General features: G+C 35.2%; 1 long non-coding RNA gene across 1 annotated transcript in view; it reads right to left on the bottom strand.

The window, feature by feature from the left end:
- The window catches only part of LOC125612513, an 80,097-nt gene that overhangs the window by 11,769 nt on the left and 52,739 nt on the right, over positions 1-15,589 (bottom strand). The gene's annotated exons all lie outside the window — the stretch shown is intronic.

Raw genomic sequence — 15,589 nt, 5'->3', positions numbered from 1 at the left:
CAGAAACTTCATCCCTCAGACAAGCTTAAAGCATGAGCCCTACAATCTATCTGGCTTCTTGCTACAGGTATTTCCTGGACCCTGGTGCAAAGAAGGGATCCAGAAGAGAGCATGGTCCCTCTGAGCTGAGGAGACAGAGTTTGGAGTTTAGGGGTAGGACAGGCAAAGAAGCTGGAATTTTGGGGGGCAGAGAAGCAAACAGGAAGAATCCAGGCAAACAAAGAGGTTTCTGTGTCTGTATAGGTGTCCTCTTGAGTCTTTGTGTGAATACTAATGTGGGCAGTGCACCCAGCAGAGCTCACATAGAGTTCAGAGGCCTGGGAGTTCTGAACAGTGTGGGAAGTCCTCCTTGTTTCATGGAGACTGCAGAAAGAAACGACCTTAGCTAGATTTAACAAAGTTTAAAAATAAGACTTGAAAGGCTTAAGTGATACACAAAAGAATTAAGTGCGTGTCAAAACAAAACACAACCTTCTCAACAGGATCTTAGGGCATTTTCACAAAAATTTATCTAAAAATGCAATCCCAAACTTAACTCCAATTAAATGCCTGAGGCAATTTATCAGGTAACATTGTAAAATAAACTGCTTATTCAACAGGAACACAACAAAATTCAGATATTCTACAGGATAATATTCTTAAGTTCAGTATTCAATAAGAATTATTAGATGTATAAAAAGGTGAGAAAATGTAACCCATAATGGAAAGCAAAAGAAATCAACAGTAACAACCCAGTAAGAAACAGAAATGATAGAATCAGTAGTCACAGGCTTTACAACAACTACTATATATATATATATATATATATATATANGATGTGTATAAGAGACAGATATATATATATATATATATATACAAAATTTAAAAAGCAAAAAAACAAACACAATGAAGGGAGTCATTAAAAGCTTGGGAAAAAGGGGGAAAAAATGAAAACTCTAGAGCTGGGAAAATACAATATCTTAAATGGAAAATGTAATCAACGAAAGCTTCTGATCTGAGCAAGATGGAGCAAGTACATTCAACACCATCCCTCAAACTATGATTCCTAGACAGAAGGCATGGAGCAGTCATCTGAAAACTCTGAAAAGGAAATGGCAGGCAGATGGAATGAGTCAAGAATTAAAAGTGCCACTGGTAGGATTTGGGTATGGTTTGTCCCCCAAGGCTTCCTATGTTAGCAGCTCAGTCCTCTGTGTGGTAATGTTAAGAGATGGGTGGGGCCTTCAAGGGGGGCAACCTGGTGCAAAGCTGTTAGATCGCTGGAAGACATTGACTTTGGAAGGGATTGAGGTAGTTCATGTGGAATCCTAGTTAGTGCCCAACAGAGAGAGTTGCCTTAAAAAAGCAAGTCAGGCTCCTTTCTGCTCTCTGGCTACCTGTCTTTCCATGTAATCTCTTTCTCTCAGATGTGCTCTGTCTTTTGATATGATGTAACACAGCCATGGGGCCCCTGACCAGAGGCTCAACTGAAAGAGCTGCCTGATCTTGGATTTTCAGCTTCAAAAACTATAAGCTAAAGAAACTATCCAGCCTCAGGTATTTTGTTATAGCAATAGTAGACTAATACAACCACCAGATTGATGGTGCATTATTTTTTTTTGCTCTGATATTGCCCAGCCTGGATTCAAAGGTCCCTCAAGAAGGGCACGATGGGTGTGAACACAAAAGCTACAAGGGAAACCACCTCTTCCCAATTCAAGGAACAGGAAAGGGAACTCATAAGAGTTCCTAAGAGTTCAGAAAATGAGAATATCCTGGTTATTTTTCTTTTTTTCTCCCCACTCCCCATCTCCAAGCAATCTCACAGTGGCAGTGATGACAGTGGTCACAACAATGGCAGTGGCTGTTGGGAGGGTGCCTAAAACTCTTAAAGAAAAAGAACCCTTCTTTTCTGACCAAAAGAGCCATGGTTCCAAGAGTGTGGGACAAAGTCTCATTGTTACATCTTTCCCTGTATCCTCCCACAGACTGCCCCTAGATGCAGTCATAATCATGGAAAGTGTTCAGAAAAAGGGGAAACTAGAGCCCTGGTTCATGGTCACAGAATGGCAGGGGGGCTGGAGTCCATAGAGAAATCCCACAGAGTTGTGTATAAATTCTGAGGCTCACCTTTGATCTTCACATGCATGGATCTGTCTCTAAAGGCTTCAAGAATTGAACTAAAAGACAGACCACCACCCAGGCCCCCAGCAAACCCACAGGGGATGCATAGGCAGAGCAGATCCAAATAACATTAGTAAAGTCTTTGAAAACTGAATAACATTGGAGTTGTAGCTCACAGATTTTGGGTCCAAACTTATAGCCTGAACCTCACCAGATTGTCAGCTAAAACAAAAAGCAACATAATTTGTAGGATTTAAAGAAGACACAGGGTCTCATAACACAATACTGAAAAGGCATAGGATACAATCCCAAATGCCTTCCTTATGAAGAACCAGAAAAATCTCAATCTATAGGAACCCTAATGTGACCACAGATTCAACCACCAAAGACTTAAAGGAGCCATTATAACCATACTTCAATAGTAAGGGGAAACATTCTTGAGATGAGAGGAAGGATTGAAAAATCTTAGCAAAGAAATAGAAAACATACACAAGAACTAAATGGAAAATTTATAGAAATGAAAGTTACAATGAGCAAAACGAAAAGAAGTTACTGGATGGACTCAACAGCAGAATGGGAAACAGAAGAGTCAGTACACTTGAGAAGAGAGTAATAGAAGTTATCTGATCTGGTCTGAGAGAGAGGAAAAAAATAATGCTCAGAGCATTGGGAACCTGTGGGATAATACCAAGAGAACTAATATTTGTACCACTGGAGTCACAGAATAAGAGAAAGATTATAGTGCTGAAATAGTACTTAAAAAATGTTGGCTGAAAATTCCCCAAATCTGGTGAAAGACATAAACTTAACATAAACATTCAGGAGATTTAAGGCATTCCAAGCAGGATAAACTCAAAGAAATCCATGACCAGACATAGCATGACAAAATTGCTAAATATAAAGATGAAGGAAAAACCCTTGAAAGTAGTCAGAGAAAAGTGGCACTTTAAGTACGAGCACTAAGATTTGCCCCTATCGAATGACAGTGGATTTCTCATTAGAAACCATGGAGGATAGAAGAAAGTGATAAAATACTGAGAAAAAAACATGTTTGTCCAGAAGTCAATATCCAGTGAAAATATCCTATAGGAATGAAGATGATAATGGCGTACATTCCTGTAATCCCAGCAATTTAGGAGGCTGAGGCAGAAGGATCATGAGCTCAAGGACAGCCTCAGCAACTTAGTGAGGCCCTGTCTCAAAATAAAAAAATAAACAGGGATGGGAATGTAGATCTGTGGTAAAGTGTTCCTGGGTTCAATTCCTAGGACACACACACAAAAAGTTCTAAAGTCACTTTTTTTTTTCCATAGGGAGGAAAGTGATACCAGAGGTTTAGAACATCAGGAACTAAGAAAAAATTAAAAAATGACAAATATTTGAGACAAATGACAAATATAACAGACTGCTTTTATCTTCTTAAATTCTTTAAAATCTGTGTGACCACTGAACATACAAAGCCTAACACTGTGTGACAGTATTTTAAGGTATGTTGATATAAAACATTTGGCAACTACAGAATAAAAAGGGGGTAAAAATACATCTATGCCAGTGAGTGAAAAAATATCACTTCTATATAGATTGTAGAAAGAATCTATATAGAAGTAATATTAATGTTGTATATTATAATCCATACAACATCACTTTAAAAAGTAAAATATATGTTGGGAGGGAATCCTCAAGAATTAAATGAAGTTTGAATACTAAAAATATTAAAATAATCCAAATGAAGGAAGGAAAAGGAAAAAGTTAGATAAATAAATAAATAAATAAAAAGAATAAATGGAACAGATTTTTAAATTACATTAATTGTAAATGGTTTAACATACAAGTTAAAAAGGAAAGATTATAAAAAATGGGATTAAAAAAACAAGAACCAGTTCTGTTCTATCTATAAGAAACCCATTTTAGTCATTGCTATATAGATAATATAACAGTGAAAGGATAAAAATGAAACACCATGCTAACAAGCTGAACTGGGTATATAAATAACCAAAAAAAGCAAATCCCACACCATGATAAAGTGGTCCACTCACAAAGAAGATATAACAGTCCTAAATATGTACATATATAACAACAGAGTTTCAAGGCAAATGAAGCAAAAATGATAAAACAAAAAAGGTAAATGGATAAGATCACAATTACTATTTAAAGTGTCAATTCTCCCTTCTCAGTAATCAATAAAACAAGTGGACAGCAAAAATCAGAAGGTTTTAGAAGAACTGAAACAACATGACTTACCAAATGGGATTCATTTTACATGCATGGAATACTCCATTCAACAACATCAGAACACAAATTCTTTCTTTTCAAGTGCACATGGAACATTCACCACAGTAGAGCATATCTTGTGTCATAAGACAACTTCAACAAATTTAAATAATCCCAAGTGTGTTATTTGCAGTAATGAAATTAAATTAGCAATCAATATCAGAAGGTAACTGGAAAATTAGCAAACACATATAAATGAACCTTTCTAAATAATCCATATAATCAGAGACAATTTTAGGAGAAATTAGAAAATATTTTTAATTACATGAAATTGAATATACAATACATCCAAATTTGAAGGATATACCAAAGCATTTGTTAGAGGAATTTATTAGCACTTATTTTAGTTTAGTTTATTTTTTAGTAAAGAAGAAGCAAGAATTAATAAACAAAGGAAGGCAAAAAAATTGCACTTGAAGTAAGCAAAATGAAGGAAGTCATAAAGATAAGAGGAGAAATCAATGAAATTGAAAACAGAAAAAACATTGAAGCAGAAATATGGTTCTTTGGAAGGGAAATAGCATGGAAATGGAAGGAGACCCTCAGGGTTATACAGTGGAGGGGGTAGAGAGAGAGGAGGGGAGGGGAGGGGAGAGGTGGGGAGGGGGGAGGGTGGAGGATGGGAAAGGCAGCGGAGCACAACAGACACTAGTATGGCAATATGTAAATCAATGGATGTGTAACTGATGTGATTCTGCAATCTGTGTATGGGGTGAAGGTGGGAGTTCATAACCCACTTGAACCAAAGTGTGGAATATGATATGTCAAGAAATTTGTAATGTTTTGAACAACCAACAATAAAAAATTTAAAATAAAAAAAAAGAAAATTATCAAATAAATTAAAAAAAAAAAAAAGAAATATGGTTCTTTGAAAAGTTCTAGTCAGACTAAGAAAAAGGAGAGAAAGTGACCTGTATCAGTACCTTATAAGTGGGGAGTACATATCAATATATTTCACAGACATTAAAAGGATAATAAGAAAATTTTAAGAACAACCCAATGCACATAAATTAAGTAATGGAGAGTAGGTGCACAGATTATTTGAAAACCCACCTAAGAAGAAACAGACAGCATGAATAATTCTACATCATTAAAAGAAACTGAATTTTCATTCTTTCTTCCTTCCTTCTTCCCTCCTGCCTCCCTCCCCCAGTTTCCTTCCTTCCTTCCTTCCTTCCTTCTTTCTTTCTTTCTTCTTTTTTTTCCTTTTTCTTGGAGAAATAAATTTCCAGGTTCAGAGGGTTTCATTGTTGAATTCTACCAACTAACTATTTACAGAGGAAATAATTCCAATTCTGCACAATCCGTTAAATAAATAAATAAAATAGGAGGAAACAGTTCTCAATTTATGGTTGTCTTTATGCTACTATTAAAACCAGACACCAGTACAGGAAAAAACAAGTACAGGGTGGTGGCCTTCACAGATACAGACACAAACAACTTCAATAATATTTGAGAATATCATATTCTCAAAAGAGAAACTAGAAATATATGTTTAAAAATACATCATGCCTAAGTGGGGTGTAAGGCAGCAATGTAAGTCTAGTTCAATATTCTTTAGCATGGTAACATGCTAAAGAAGAAAAGGCATACGATCATGTCAATTGAGGTAGAAAATTCCAAACACTCATTCTTAATTAAAAACAAAAACAACTTGGTACAATCTAGGACTAGAAGGAACTTCCATAATATGATCAAGGGCTTCTGTAGAAACCCATATCTAACAACACGCTTAATGGTAAAAAAACAAAGGATCCAAAGATCAGGAACAAAGCAAGAAGCTTCCTTTTACGGTCTCTATGCAATATTATAGTAGAAGCATTAACATGTGCAGCTGCGTAAGAAAACGAAATAAAGGCATATATAGTCTATAACAAGAAATTAAAATGTCCCTATTGACAGGTACCATTTGTGTAGAAAATTCTAACAGGTCTACAAAAAAATTTAATTAATGAGTTCCACAGAGAATCAGGATAAAAAGTAAACATGTAAAAATCAACTATTTATATGATAACACGCATTTGAAAGCAAATTTTTAGAAAACATCACATATAGTAGTTCCAAAAAATGACATGTTTAGTAAAAATATAACAAAACATGTTAAGGATCTATATTCTAAAGGCTACAAAATATGGATGAAAGAAATAAAAGACCTAAATAAATAGAGAAAGATACCATGCTCATGGGTTGGAAAACTCAACATATAGTTTATATGTCAGTTTTCTCCAAGTTGATCACTAGATTCAACAAATTCCAATCAAAATCCCAGCACCTCCTTACCAGTACTTGTTCTTGTATAAATAGACAAGACAATTGTAAATTCATATGAAATGGAAAAGCGTTAGAATACAAAAAGGAATTTTGAGAAATAAAACTTAAGCATTCACACTATCCACTTTTAAGACTTACTACCTAGCTACAGCAATGAAGGCAGTATGGTATTAGAGAAAGGATAAATACATAGATAGATGGAATCAATTAGAAGGTCTGGAAATTGGCCCACATGAATGGGGCCAACTGATTTTTTAAAACATTTTGAAAATCCAGATATAATTCACATACCATAAAATTCATCTCTTTAAAGTAGAAAATTTCTGATGGTGTCACCAGTGATGCAATTTTTCCCAAGGAGCCGTCAATTGGCTTGGTGTCGTGGTATTTCTGTATCCTCCTCCCTTCTGCTAGTGATGGTCTAAAATTTGGGGGCCAATGGCTGTATGCTGGACCGGTAGTCAGTGACGGGTATGATCCAATTGCAGTGGTATCAACCCAAGACAGGAGGCTGACGCCTAAAGGTCAGTTTTCCGATGACGGGTAAGAACCATATGTTGAATTGGACAACCTACCAGGCACGGTCCTTAAGCCACATTGCTTGTTGTTTAATTAATCAGAAGGGGGGAGATGCTGGGAGCCATTAGCCAAGTAGGTATGACAATTTCCTTGCCAGCGTACCCCATGTTGCTGACATGTTGCAGTGACATTGAATGTAGGTGACCTTGCTCAAGGACCAAGGCGGATTAGGGTGTTCCCGGTTTAAGATAATCGTGTTTAGGGCGTTCCCAGTTTAGGTTCCAGGTTTAAAGTTTAAGATTATTCCTGCTGGGAATAGGGCGTATCCTGCTGCCTGAGTTCCCCTTGAGTTCTCACGGGATTCAGAGTATTTTTTGAGAGATAGAAGCCCAGTGGAGGTGGATTTGGGCAGAGAATGTGGATTTGGGCAGAGAACGTGGATTTCCCCAGAACGTGATTGTAGACGGCTGGTGTGAGTTCGGGAATAAAGAGTTGCTGTTTGAATCTAAAAAAAAAATAAATAAATAAAGTAGAAAATTTAGTTGTTTTACATATATTCACAAAGTGTACAAACATAATATTCTTACCACCCCTAAAAATTGAATAAAACCAAAAAAAAAACAAACAAAAAAAACCCTGTACCATTAATAGTGAATCTCCCATTCTTTCCTCTTCTATAACTTAGAAACCATTAATTTGCTTTCTGTCTCTCTGGATTTGCCTTTTCTAGACATTTTATATAAATGATATCATAAAATATGTGTTCTTTTATTTCTGGTTTATTTCATTAATTAAATTTCTTCAAGGTTCATCCATGTTGCCATACATTTCAATCCTTTACTCCTTTTGATGGCTAAATAATATTTAATTTCATGGATATACTACATTTTATTTATCCATGAATTGGTTGGTGGGCATTTAGGTTATTTCCACTTTGGGCTGTTTGAATAATGCTGCTATGACTATTAGGATACATGATTTTATACATGTTTTCACTTATCTTAGGATTATACATTTAAGTAAAATAACAGGGTTATACAGTAACTCCGTTTCAGTGTCTGAGGGACTGCCAGATGTTTTCTAAAATTGCTGCATCATTTTACATTCTTATCAGTAGTGTATGAAGTATTCTAATCCTTCTCAACCTTGCCATCCTTTCTGATGCGTCTGAGATATTTAATTATAAGCCACCCTGGTAAGTTTAAACTGGTGTGTTATTGTCATCTTGATTTACATATCACTGGTGACAAAAGATGATGATCATTTGTATATGTCTTTGGAGAAATGTCCATTTGAATCCTAGGTCCATGATTTAATTAGCTCATTTTTAAAACTGTTGTGTAATAAGAGTTATTTTTGTGCACTTATTCTGGATATTTGGCACTTATGAAATACAGTATATGATTTGTAAATACTGTGGGTTGTCTTTTCACTTGCAATAGTGTCCTTTGAAACACAACAGTTTTAACTTTTTATCTCTTGTGTCTTAAATATCACCCCTCCCCCACATACCAGGTGCTAGGGATTGAACACAGGGCCTCGAAAAGTACTGGGCAAGCACTCTATCACTGATCTATACCCTCAGCCCTCTTGAATTTGAGACAGGGTCTTACTTAGTTGCCCAGGCTGGACTCAAACTTGTCATACTTCTTCCTTAGCTCCTGAGAAGCTGGGATTGTAGGTATGTCAGCTTTTAAGTGTCAACTCTAAGAAACCGAAACCATTACCTAATACATGGCGATGGAGATCTATGCTTATATTTTCCAAAAGTTTCATGTTTTAGCTCTTACATTTAGATTTTGGATAAATCTTCATTGATTACTATAATTGATATAAGGGCCCATTTTCATTCTTACACCTGGGGCTATCTAGTTGTTCTCAGCACCATTTATTGAAAATACTTTTATTTCCCCCAATGAATTGTTTTGGCATCCTTGTTAAAAATCAATTGTCTACAAGAGTATTGGTTTATTTGTGAATTCTCAATCTATGTGTCTATCAGTATTCCAGTCCTATATAGTATTGATTATAATAGCTTTATACCAAGTTTTAGAATTGGGAATTGGAAATCCCCCAAATTTGCTCTTTCTTGAAAATATTTTGGCTATTTTGGGTCACTTGTATTTCTTTAGGAATTTTAGGATCAGCTTGTCAATTTTTGCAGAAAAAATATCAGCAGGGATTTTGATAGGAATTGGGATGAATCAGAAGATTAATCTGGGGGCAATTGTTATCTTAACAATACGAAGTCTTCCAATCAATAAATATGAGATGTCTTTTCACTTATTTAGGGCTTCTTTCATTTCTTGCAATGATATTTTGTAGTTTTCAATGAACAAGTATTGAGTGTCTATTGTTAAATTTATACCTAAGTATTTTATTCTTTTTGCTGCTATTGCAAATTTGTCTTATTAATTTATTATTTAGATTGTTCATTGTCAGTGTATAGGAAAGTTGCTGTACATTTATCTTGTATACCATGATACTGAACTCATTTACTGGTTTTAATTATTTTTTTAGTGAAATTCCTTGTGATTTTCTATATACATGATCATGTCATATGCAATTAGAGGTTGTTCTACTTCTTTTCCAATCTGGATGTCTTTCATTGATTTTTCTGGTCAAATCTCCATGGCTAGAACCTCTAGTCTAACATGAGTAGTAGTAGACAGAACAGACAAGCCATTTTTGATTCCTCATAAAGGGAAATCATTCAGTCTTTCTTCATTGAGTAGGATGTTACCTGTGCATTTTTCATAGATCTCTTGAATTAGTCCAGGAACCTATAACACAGTTTATTGAATAACATTATTTTTTTAATCATAAAATGGTATTGGATTTTGTCAAATGCTTTTTCTCTACACATCAGGATAATCATGTGGTTTTGTCTTTTATTCTATTAATATGGTTCATTACATTGTTTGGTTTTCATATGTTGAACCAACTTTGCATTCCTGGCATAAATCCCACTTTGTCTTGGTGTGAAATTCTTTTTATTTGTTGCCACATTTGTCAGTATTTTGTTAAAAATTTTTGCATCTATATTTATGAGAGATATTGGTCTTTAGTTCTCTTATGATGTCTTTGCTTTTGAAATCAGAGTAAATAATGGTCTCAAAGAATGAATCAGGTCATGTTCCATCTCTTCTATTTTTTTTTGTATGGGTTTGTGAATTATTTCTGTTAATATTATTTAAGCATTTGGTAGAACTCATCAGTGAAGCTATTTGCCCTGGGCTTTGGAAGTGAAGTTTTTGATTGCTAATTCAATTTCTTCTTTTACTGTAAGTAGGTCTAGTTAGAATTTCTTTTTCTTCTTAAATTCAATATCAAAAGTTTTTATCTTTCTAAAAACTCATCAGTTCACTTACATTATCCAATTTGTTGGTATGCAATTGTTCATTTATTTATGATCCTTTTAATTTCTGTAAGAGTGGAAGAAATATCTCCTCTTCCAATATTTATTTAGTCATTGAGTCCTCTTTTTCTTCTTCTTGATCAGTCTATCTAAAGGTTTGTCAAAGTTTTTTTAAAATCTTTTTTTTCTGCTCTCAACTTCATCTCTAATTTCTACTATTTCCTTCCTCGGCTTGATTTGAGTTTCGTTTTCTCTAAGTTTTGATTTGACATCTTCTTCTTTTTTAATGCAGATGTTTATAGCTATAAATTTCCCTCTACGCACTGGTTTCACTGAATCTGTTTTGGTATGATTTGCTTTGATTAATTTATCTCAACCTATTTTCCTTCTTTCTCTTTTCTTTAGTTGCAAAGAAGAAGAAGAAGAAGAAGAAGAAGAAGAAGAAGAAGAAGAAGAAGAAGAAGAAGCTGTTGTTGTTTATTAAACTAACAGTTTTGGAGGCTGTAAGTCCAAGGCCACCCCACGGCTGGTTGGCCTCTGGTGAGAGTCCTCTAGTGAGGGTCCTCTGTCAATTTTACACATGGAGGATGATGTCACAGGCCAGGAACCAATGAGAGAGCAGTGGTGCCTATTTAAGCGATCACCTGGTGAGAGAGGACTCTCTGCAACAAACAAGGGGGGTGGCAGTGGAGAGAACAGATTAAAGGCTTCCAGGAGTTAGAAGTCTGTATGGAGTCTAATTGCAAAGGGGAACACAAGTTTTGTGGGGATTTTTTTTTTTTTTTGAATGGGAGAGGTGTGATGGAACTCTTCTGTATCCTAATTAAGGTAGTGGTTACATGAATCTATACATAAACTCGTAGAATGGTATACTTTAAAAAAAAAAGTAAAACAAAAATTCTGTATACTGTGTGCTAATTGAAAAAATATATAAAAAGGGGCTTAACAGAATATAGACAGAGACATAGCAGAAGAAAAGGCAGTAAACTTGAAGACAAGGTACCAGAGAGCTACTCAAACTAAAGCACAGAAAGAAAAATGACCTGAGAAAAACAAACCAGCAAAAAAGGTCAAGATATATTACTCATCTCTACTGGGAGTTTTGAAAGAGGTCATGGGCAAATTTTATATATATATATCTGGTCTCAATCATACAAATCTAGATGCAATAAAACTTAAGAAGAAGCAACACAAAGAAAATCATGGAAAAATCACCATATCCAACTACTGAAAACTTTCAATGAAGAGAAAAATCTCACTAAGCCAGCAATAAAAGAAATATTATAATATTGTCTCTCACCTAACAAGATATACAGATGACATCTCATTCCAGTCAGAATGGCAATTATCAAGAATACAAGTAACAATAAATGCTGGCGTGTTGGTGAGGATGTGGGGAACAAGATATGCTCATACATTGTTGGTGGGACTGCAAATTGGTGCAACCACTCTGGAAAGCAGTATGGAGATTCCTCAAAAAACTAGGAATGAAACCACCATTTGACCTAGTTATCACACGGGCTAAGTATATATCCAAAGGATTTAAAATCAGCACACTACAGTGATGTAGCCACACTAATTTTTATAGCAGCACAATTCACAATAGCTAAGTTATGGAGTCAACCTAGGTGGCCTTTAAGAGATAAATGGATAAAGAAGATGTGGTATAAATACACAGTGGAGTATCACTCAGCCATAAAGAAGAATGATTTTATGACATTTGTCAGTAAATGGATAGATCTGGAGACTATAAGCCAATCCCCCCAAAACAAAGTTCAAATGTTTTCTCTGATATGTGGATCTAACTCACAATAAGCGAAGAGGGTGGGGATAGAAGTTCAGTGCATTAGACAAAGGAGAATGAAAGGAAGAGAAGGGAGGTGGGGATGGAAAAAGGAAAGATAATGGAATTAATCTGACATAACTTTCCTATGTACATATATGAATATACTACAGTGAATCTCATCATCACGTATATCCACAAGAAATTAATTAAAAAAATAATAATCATGGGTAAATAGCAGAAAGATTAATGGAGGGAAGGGAACAGGGATGGGGAGAGGGAAAGGAAAGGAGAAGTAATGGGGTCTGAACTAGGACAAGATATAGTCCATGTTTTTATAATTATGTCAAAATGGATTCAACTATCATATATAACTAAAAACAATAAAAAGATATACAGATGACAGATGAGCATACACAAAAGTGCTCCATATCATGTGTCATTAAGGAGATGCAAATTGCAATAATGATGAAATACCAATGCACACCTATCATAGTGGCCACAATCCAGGTCACTGACAACACCCGACGCTGGTGAGGATGTGGAGCAGTTAGAACCCTTACTCATTGTTGATGGGAATACAAAATGGCACAGCCACTTTGGAAAATAGTTTGGTGGTTTCTTGCAACACTAAACATGCTCTTACCATATGATCCATCAATGGCCCCCTTGGTATTTACCCAAAGGAGTTGAAAACTTATATCCTCACAAAACCCTACACATGGAAGTTTATAGTAGCTTTATTCATAACTGCAAAAACTTGAAAGCAACCAAGATGTCCTGAAGTAGGTGAACAGATAAATAAACAGGGACATGTCCAATCACAAAATATCATTAACTTAAGAGTTACTATACCATGAAGAGAGATGGAGGAAACAGATGCATATTACTAAGTGAAACAAGTTGATCTGAAGTGGCTGCATACTGCATGATTCCAGGCCTATGACATTCTGAAAAGGGCAAATCTACAGAAACAGCAACAAGAGCAATATTTCAGGCGTTGGGGGAGGAGGGAAATACAGGTGGAGCACTGAGGATTTTGATGACAGTGGAACTACTATGTACATACTGTAGTGTGGATTCATGTAACTCTGGATTTGTCCAAGCCCATGGACAACACATAGAATGAACCCCAATATAAACCATGGCCTGATGTGTCAAGGTAGGTTCATCGCTTAAAACAAACATAGCACTCTTGTGGAGGGTGTTGATAGGGAGGTTGTGCATGTGTTGGGGAATTTCTGTACCTTCCACTCTGTTTTTCTGTGAAACTAAGTCTATATTTTTTAAAAGGCACATTATATACAGGGATCAAAAATAATAACCATCAGAAAAATACAGGCTGGGGATAGTTAAATGGATATCTTTGAAGTGTTGGAGACACTTTAAATTTAAAATTTTCAAAACCTGTCTTCAGGGCCAGGTGTGGTGGTACACATCTATAATCCCAGTTACTACAGAGGCTGAGGCAGGAGGATAGCAAGTTCAGTGCTAGCCCAGGCAGAATCCTATTTCAAATTAAAAAATAAAACGGTGTTGAAGATATAGCTCAGTGGTGGAGTGTCCTAGGTTTAATCCCCAGCACCACATAGAATTTTTCTTTTTGACAGAGAGAGAGAGAGAGAGAGAGAGAGAGAGAGAGAGAACTATTTAGCAACAACAATGATATTATAGTATTTAACATATGTAGAAGTTATGTATCTGGTAATAATAGAATGGAAGGATAGCAATAGGAAAATAAAGGATGGAAGTGAGGAATAAGAGGATAATACTTGAAGATTTTTACCTTTTAGGTAAGCAAGTATACTAATATTTGTTAATAATGAAGATCATGAATTCTTTTTTTGGAGGGTGGGGGTCAGTACCAGGGATTGAACCCAGGGACACTTAACCACTGAGCCACATCCTCAGCCCTTCTTTGTATTTTATTTAGAGACATGGTCTCACTGAGTTGCTTAGGGCCTCACTAAGTTGCTGAGGCTGGCTTTGAATTTGCAATCCTCCTGCCTCAGCCTCCCAAGCCACTAGGATTATAGACATGTGCCACTGTGCCTGGCTGAATATCATGAATTCTAAAGCAACAACTAAAAGAATAGATATAATAGGTATAAGCTAATAGAGTAGATGAAAATGGAATATTTAAAATTACACAGTTCAAAAAAAGGCAGAAAAAAAGATAAAAAAGGAACATCTGGACAAAATGAAGACAAAGAGCAATATGGCAAATTTTAAATCAATTACCTCTATACCTAAAAATTAATTCACTAATTAAAATGCAAGGCAAAGATGTTCATACTGAACTTTTAAAAAACGTCAACTATATTGTCTATAAAATGTGTAATTTTTAAAAAATTCAATTTATTTTTAAACTGAAATATAAAAATACAAAAATTATATATATTGATGGGGTGCCATGTAAAATTTCAATGCATGTATACATTGTGTAATCAGTTTAAACATATTTATATCCTCAAACATTTATTACTTCATTATGGAAAATCATTCAAAATCTTCTTTTCTGGTTTTTTGAAATCTACAGTATACAACCACCATCTATAGTCACCCTACTGTGCAAAAAATAGCATTATAGGACTTCTTACTCTTATCTCAATTTCAACCCAGTACCCATTGATCACATATTTATTCTTTTTTTAATATTTATGTTTTAGTTTTAGGTAGACACAATATTTTCTTTTATTTATTTATTTATTTTTTTATGTGGTGCTGAGGATCGAATCCAGTGTCTCATGAGTACCAGGTGAGCACTCTACCACTGAGCCCCAGCCCCAGCCTCACAAGATTTATTCTTAATCTAAATCCCAGGGAGCTAGTTAAGCATACAAATATGTGGACCATCATAGGTAATATGGATTGCTTCATTAATATCACTTCATTAATATCAGGTTTCAGAAAAAAGAGAATACTACTGAGCATAAGAAGGGGTGTTTTATACCAATAAAAGTGTCAGTTCATCAAAAAGACATAAACATTTTCTATGAACTAAATTTTGCCCTCCCCAAAATTCATATATTGAATTTCATATTTTGAAGCCTTTACCCCTGCCCACTGTGTATTTGGAGATAGGGCCTTCAACTAAGGTTGAATGAGATTATGAGATAGGTCCTTTATATGAAAGGTTTAGTGTCCCCCTTTTGTTTTCTTTTGGTGTTAGGGATTGAACCCAGGATGCTTTACCCCTAAGCCACATTCCAGTCTTTTTTAAAAAAGTTTTTTAAAATATTTATTTTTCAGTTTTCGATGGACACAACTCTTTATTTTTTTAT

Source organism: Marmota marmota, unplaced genomic scaffold (assembly GCF_001458135.2).
Source record: "Marmota marmota marmota unplaced genomic scaffold, marMar, whole genome shotgun sequence".
NCBI lineage: Eukaryota > Metazoa > Chordata > Mammalia > Rodentia > Sciuridae > Marmota > Marmota marmota.
The sequence above is the reverse complement of the archived record's forward strand: the minus strand, read 5'-3'. Positions and strand labels throughout refer to the sequence as shown.